At 42.0% G+C, this 7848-nt stretch overlaps 1 pseudogene; it reads right to left on the reverse strand.

Moving 5' to 3' along the window:
- Positions 1–4553: 4553 nt before the first annotated feature.
- Positions 4554–7613, reverse strand: LOC125519082 (annotated as a pseudogene).
- Between the last annotated feature and the right edge of the window lie 235 nt (positions 7614–7848).

A 7848-nucleotide genomic window follows, 5' to 3' on the forward strand; every position in this document is an offset into this window, starting at 1 on the left:
GCTCCCGATCTGATCCCGCCCGCCGTCAGCCCCACTCGACGCTGCCAGCGCCCACCGTCACCCCACACTGGTCGCCGTCAACGCCCGCTGTCACCCGCAGTGGTCGCCGTCAGTGTCCCCGTCCGTACTGGTCGTCGTTAGCGCACGCCGTCACCCGAACTGCTCACCGTCAGCGCATGTCGTCACCCACACTGGTCGTCGTCGGATAGGTATTTTTTAGAATATGTTTCCTTGTAATATAACATCTCAGCTGCATGCAACGTCACATAGATATTATTATATGCAGTATGGACATCGATGGTGTGATTGGATGTTCCGTAGAAAAGTGGGTTAGTCTTGTTAATCAGTTAACACCAAGTCAGCGATTCACATTTTATGAAACGGAGATGGAGGGCATGTTACGAATACCTTCGGTGAAGATGCGTGATAATTTGCTTGTGCTTATGGTTCAAGGTTTCAATCCAAGTACTAAAAAATTCATGGTCCAAGAGGCAGCCGGAAAGAAAGGGTTGATTTCACTGAGGCTTGATGATATGTTCGCTATATTTGGTTTGAAGAATGAAGGAGTGGATGTTTCTAGTTTTTTGAGTATGGACCAAGGGAAAGCAGTAAAGAATATTCCAGCTAGTTTTGTTAACAAAAAGACTGGTAAAATCTTGATTGATGATCTCATTCAGAAGATTGTGAGAAATAGAAACGCGGACAATGAATTTGTTCGGATGGCGTTTCTCGTCCTCTTAGGGACTATAATTGCACCAGTGTTTGATGAGTACATACCAAAGAATTATTATGCGCTAGTGCAAGATGTCAGGTCGATAAAAAGTTCAACTGGAACGCATTCACTTTGCGGTTTTGTTTGTCGGAGATAGGTATGGTCTTGCAGCTCAGCCGTGTTAGGGAATGGCCCCGTGGCAACCTAGCACTTCTGTAGGTATGATATATTTCTTAAGTTGAACATTTGTATTACTAATAATAGTGTAACACGTGATAAGTGATTTTTTTGTTTTGTGGTATCTATATTGGGAGAAGGTGCAGCCAATCACCGGTCCGCAGTATGATCTCTTAGCGCTGTTGAGCCCCTTGATGAGGAACTAGAGAGAAGAGGCAGCGGAGAAAAGGGACAAGTACGACTTCCAATATGGTCATGGTGTTGGAATGGTAAGACGTGCAATTTATTTTTTTTTCATTTAAAGTCTGCAATTAATTATTAATTAAATTTGAATGTATGGTTCTTTATGTTGTAGATCGATGACACCATTACTGAAGAGTGCCGACTAAACAAAATTAGAGTGGAACAAGCTGAAAAAAACAAGAAATCCAGTATGAAAAAGTCTAACATTATAGGAAGGAGAAAAGGTGTGAGTACATCTGAGGCTTCCGCTAGCAAGAACCCTATTATGGATCGGATTATGACTGAGCTGGAGCACATTCATAAGGACATGCTTCGTTTGCCAGAGCTATGCGCACATGTACAAGTTTCTTTTTTTTGTCGTTCAATTTTTTATGTGTCACCTAACTAACTAGAACTTATTTGTAATTGTAGAGGGTGATAGAGAAATTGAACAAAAGCAGTGTGTTCTACAAAGCCTATGATAGTGAAAAAGAAGAAGAGAATGAGTATGGTGATAATAGTGAATCTAGAAACTATGGTGGAGACCCTCGTAAAGAATTTGTATATCAACTTGATATGGACAATTTGAAAACACCAGCAAAAAAGAATGTGCAAGAGGATGATGAAGCTGATCTTAATGATTCTGAAGAAAAGAGACCTTATTATTGCACACCTGACTATTTGGATAGTTTCAAGGGTGATACACATGATCCTATCGAAGTTGCTGAGGTATCAGATGAGAAATCCGTTACATCTTTAGGAACAGATGAACTCGCATCACGTGGATCAGGTTGTTCTACTAGAGAATATAAGGTACCGGAGGAGGTTGTTGGGAAGCGGAAGCGCAACTTATCAAACCTTGTGAAGTCTCCTTATGTGCCTACTATACCGACTAAGTGTGCAAAACGTTCTGCAAAAGCAAGTGAGTTTTATAAATTTTCAGGCTGTTCTAATTGACATTGCGCTGAACTTACTACTTATCATTGATTTAGTAACATATTAGAGTTATGTGCTGCAGAACTATTCGAGAAAGAAGTCTTTCAAAATTCTAGTGATGAATACGATGTGGTGAAAGCGTCTGTTAAGTTTGTCCGTGCTTATGAGCATTCAAGAAAACATAGAAAGAAGGAAATATTCAATGATGGCATGCGTGAAGGTCTTAGTGCAGAGAGGGCTTGTAAGATTCTTAACCATCTATGGATAACCGGTGATGTACGTTATTGTTGTGTTTTATATTACCATTCACTGCAAATTGGAATTGTTATACATCTTTTAAATTATTTTCAGGTTATCAATGTTATTCGTCGTATCTGTTGGGAGTTGTTCGTGACAATCGTCATATAATGCCGACCTGGCTGGTCAATTGGTTACTAGATTTTAGACCAGACACCGAGCCAGGAAAAAATGAGAACGAAGTTATGGCGAAGAAGAATGGACCCGTGAATAGATGCACCGATGAGTATTTTAAAAAAGGTAAGGTAACTTCGACTGGCTTAATGTATGCATTTACGGGTTTTAAATAATAAAACAATATGTGTTGATTACATTGTATATTTATTGTGATGCAAACTTATATTCCTCTCAATAAGGGAAATACCCACTGGGTTTCGGTCGTCATGCATCGCCCGAACGGGAAATACCCACTGGGTTTCGGTCGTCATGCATCGCCCGAACGAAGAGTTTCAGGTTCTTTATTCTTTGATGGGACACGAACTTGACAGTGAAGTTAAAGACAAAGTTGAGGAGCTGGTACGTGATAAATTTACATGGGCACATCGAAACTATCAGTTCATAATTTAACTATCTTAAATCCTGTGCATTTTATCAATCATATGAACAAAGAAAACAACTTGGATATGACATACGTGATGCGAATGCGAGCGGTGCTGTGAATTATCTGGATGTGTCTACCTGGCCTATTAAAACGTATAATATGCCACAACAGGAAGATGGGTGTGTATATACTTTCACATTATTTTAATATCTTATCTAAAATGCGAACTTATGAATCGTTGTTTGTATGGACCAGCAATTCATGTGGAATATTTGTCCTTCAATGCTTTTAATACAAGGACGGTGACAAATGGCCAAGCCGTTTTTCGCAGGTATGGTTTTATTTCAAATGCTTATATTTAATTGAATTCATTATGTGATACGATTTGCATTGGACTAATATGAAGTTCTAACAGGGTCAGTTAATAAACCGAGGGACATAATGATTGCGCAGCTTATTTTTTCAGAGAGAAATACGCTCAACAATGTGAAAGACAAAGTTACCTGGCTTGCAAAGAAGAAATAAATGCGGTAAAATTTATGTAACAGAAAATTTTGTACAAATAAATGATGCTTTCATTTATTTTGACTAGGATATTTTGTGATGAAGAAGACACTACTTGTTTGAATATTTAAGTTGAGAATGACATTTGGATTATTATTTTGTCTTCATGCCGTCGTCTATAATTTTCAATTACTCATATTCATACTTCTCTCGTCGTCTACTTGTGTTACTTAAACAGTCCAAGTTTATATAATGTTAAAAAATGCCTGCCCGGTGAATAGTTCTCCCGTTGTCTACTTGTTTGAATAAAACAGATGTTAAAAAATGCTTATGTCGTCGTCTACTTGTGTGACTTAAACAGACCATGTTTATATAATGTTAAGAAAATGCCCGCCCGGTGAATATTGCACGTCGCCATGTTGGCAAACGGGCCAACAGGGCAGCCATGACGGCACTGTCCCACAGGGCAGTGTCGGACGGCGGTAGCATAGCGAGTTAATCAGAGGAGTTCGATTGCCTCTGTGGTGCCTGGTATATAAGCAGGTCGTCGCGCGCTCCGTCGGGCGAGGTGGGACTAAACGTTCCATCGCCGCCGCTGTGTCGGGAGCAACGCGCGTGACCGCGTGGGCCGGCCCAATAGCACTTTACAGCTGGACAGACGACGGCCCAAGTACCTCGCGGGGCGACGGGAAATTTTTAGTCCCACCTCGCCCGACGGAGCGCGCGACGACCTGCTTATATACCCGGCGCCACAGAGGCAATGGAACTCCTCTGATTAACTCTTCATGCTACCGCCGTCCGACACTGCCCTGTGAGGCAGTGCCGTCGGTCCAGTCTGTGTAATGTCAGACTGGCCGACGCACTTGTCGGGCTGTTTTTTTAAAGGCTAAAAACGACGGTGTTATAAGCGACGGTGATAGTGCAGAAAAACAACAGTAAACAACGACGGCACTACAGTGCATAATGAACACATCAAAATAAACAGAGTAAAAATACTTCTTGCATGACATAGTCTGTCATCAACAAATACTTATGTGGGTATCTTAGCAAATAGTCTGACATCAACAAAGTCTGACATCAACAAAGTAAAATAAGTCTCATATATCATAATCTAACAATTAAAAAAGATCTCATAGATAGAAGCAATCCATCAAAAAATTGTCTTCAATCAAAGAGCGAAGCAATCTTCCATACTCCAGAATTCAAGCAAAGTTCCTACATACCAAAACAGTAAGATATGTGTTAATTCACAATAAACAAATAAATTTGGTTTGAACAATAAGATTTACATGAACATACGAAAATCGTACTTAGGATTTTGAGGGCACGTGGACTTATAATGACCAGTAAGACCGCACTGGCCACATTGATGTTTGCTTTTCTCATCAAAAACTTTAGGTCACCCATTTTTAGTGACATCAGGACCATCCTTACCGCGGCAACATTTTGTTTTGGTGCGCCTTTGGTGTTAACTTTTGCGGGATCACGAACCAAAACATGATCTTGATTAGGCTCAAATGCATCGTTGTTCACAAACTTTTTCTCCGCACCAGGCACATCCTCCTCAGTGTAATCATTATCTATTATGTGCCTTAGAGCCGCCTTCAACTTGTCGAATAAAAATGCTTTATGGCATGCTTTATGAGTTGCTTCGGCAGATAAGATAGTCAACTCGTTGTACCTAGCTTTGTCCCCTGCACCTGTCCATCCCCACGCAAACAGATTGCTAGTGTGCTTCATGGGAAGTCCACCCCTTGCAACTTGGCTCAACCTCCGCAATACTAAACACTTAGGTATCTCACGTAAGTGTAGCTGAATCAGAACATGAAGAATATGTTTGCAAGGAAGTCCTTTGTGATCCATACTTCTGCAACTGCACTTCACGGTTTCTTCGGAGTTACCTGGGGTGTAGTCCACAGTGAATCTGATATCCCTATTTTCCTTCCATATCAGTATGAATCTGTGAGTGTCTGCTCCTCTCAGTCTCTCAAGGACCTCAAGCTCCCATGCCTTCTTCATATCTTCCTGTAGGATATAAAAGTTTGCCGCAATGAACTCACGGGCAGCTGATTTCTCAATATCTTTACACTCGTCCAATACTGGTACTGGGACTGTCTGTGAGTTTGTGTAATCGTCATGCGCCTCGTTCTCACGAGGACGAACTATGCAGTTCTCATAGTGCACAATCATATCAACAATAGTCATACCGGAGTCTAGATGCAAGTGAAGGCATGAATTCAGACTCTCACTTCGCTGGTTACTTCGCATACCTAGGAAAAACCCACCAGACAGATATGATGCAGCCCAAAGCCTTTTCTTCTTGTACATCCTACGTAACCATGTCTTTATTTTCTCCAATTGCCATTTGGCGGTAAACGCTGCCCATCTCTCCTCAAATACTTTTTTTTGAAGTGTCATAATAAAGTAGAGACATGAACTCCTTTAGAGACTTATGATGAAGGTGTTTCTGCATGTTCTTCTCAATATGCCACGAGCAAAGACGATGCCAAACCTCTGAAAGTACCTTTCTGATGGCCTTAATCATAGCTGCATCTCCATCAGTAACTACTGACCTGGGCCACTTCTGACAGTGAGCCCTCAAAAACGTCTGAAGCAGTCAGACATATTTATCTTCCGTCTCGTCAGACACAAGAGCACAACAGAATACCGTGGTGCAACGGTGGTTGTTCAGAGCGACAAAAGGTATAAATGGCATGCCATACCTATTCATCATGTATGTGCTGTCGAAGATGGTCACATCATCATAGTCAACATAGTCTCGACGTGATTGAGAATCACACCAGAATAGGTTTTTCAGCCTTCCTTCATCATCGACGGTGTGCTCAAAGAAGAAATCTGGATCCCTCTCTCTTCTGGTCATCATGATCCCAATGGCAGTGTCTGCATCACCTTGTGCAAGCAACTTCACTTTTTCTCTATAACAAATGTTATAAAGCTTCTTCCTCCCAAAACCAGCCTTTGCATATGACCCGTACCTACTGACGACATTATCATAAATCATATGTTTCTTGATTCCAGCACCTTCCATAGTTAAGATCTCAGCTTTCTGATATTCTTTTATCTGATTATGCGACCGAAGAAATGTGACTTCATCCGGTCTAGCTAGAACGTCACTGTGATCATCACTGAAACTGCTGACATACCAAACGTCACGCTCTTTATCAAGTTTCGAAGTTATATGCACATTGCAGAAGCAACGAGTCTCCCCTCTGAGCCTGCGGGTCCTACCTTCCATTGTACAAAGTTTTGCCTGTCGTTTCCGAGCTCTCGCACACAAATACTGTCTCAAGCGCATAGTTCGCTCAGGACCTTTCGAATATTTCAGCGAGTCCTTTCTTACGCTGAAACCACGCTCGTAAGCATACTGGTTATAGAAAATGTAAGCCTCTCCTAGTGACTTGAACATCTTCCTCATGACCTTCCAATGCATGTCCAATTATTCTTGCTGATATTCATCAAATCCGATGTCAAAATTAAACAGATCATCACCAACATGCTCATCCTTCCCGCTTGGACCATCTACATCTCCCTGTAAATTAATGCATGAAACCATGTATGCCACTCAGTTATTATTTTAATATGTAATGTATGTAAGTTTCAAAACTTACTTTGCTGGAGCTGTCATCATGACATGCATCAACGTGTGATTTGTCACTTTCATCGTCCACAATATTCCTCACAAAGTCCCCGTCCTCGTCCATCTGCGCACATTTCAAAAAAATACATGTAAGCGCTCATATGGTTATTTTGTCATTTCTTCTCCTATTTTATTAAAACATACCCGGAGTGCACTTTCAGCAAATGAATCATCTATATCCATATCATCATCATCGCCATGTCGCTGCATGATGCAAAAAACATGCAATTGTCCATGCGGTTTATCAAATTTATTGTTTTTATCAACATTAATCACACTTACATTGCCACTATAAGATTCATCCAAACTCATGTAGTTCTCCTCAGTAGGTTCATCCATATTCAGTGACGAGGTTCTGTTGTCCTTGCCGTAATCATCGCCATCATAATCGCCCTCCTCCTCTAACTATACATGCTTAAAAAAAATTCTAAGATCAATGAACACCGTGTAACATCATCCCTAAAATAATTTCATCAAGCACAACGACGTCGCAAACCAACCTCTTGCACGGCGGCGAGGATGTCAGTTGGATCCATTTTGTCCGATGAGGAATGCGCTGACGACATGACGTTGCTGGCCGGCCGAGGCAGGTGTCGACGGCGTGAGGACGATGGCCGGTTGTAGCAAGCGGAGTCCGCGAAGGAAGGCGGCGACGAAGATCACGGGTGGGCGGCCATCTGGGCGACGGGAAAGGAACGTGGCGGCAGCGGCAACGGCGCCGGGGCACACGTGGCGGCCTGTTTGGGCGGCGACGGTGACTTCGTGGAGATGGCATGGATGCGTTTAGGGTTCAGGGTTATG

This window comes from Triticum urartu, chromosome 7, assembly GCF_003073215.2.
Source record: "Triticum urartu cultivar G1812 chromosome 7, Tu2.1, whole genome shotgun sequence".
NCBI lineage: Eukaryota > Viridiplantae > Streptophyta > Magnoliopsida > Poales > Poaceae > Triticum > Triticum urartu.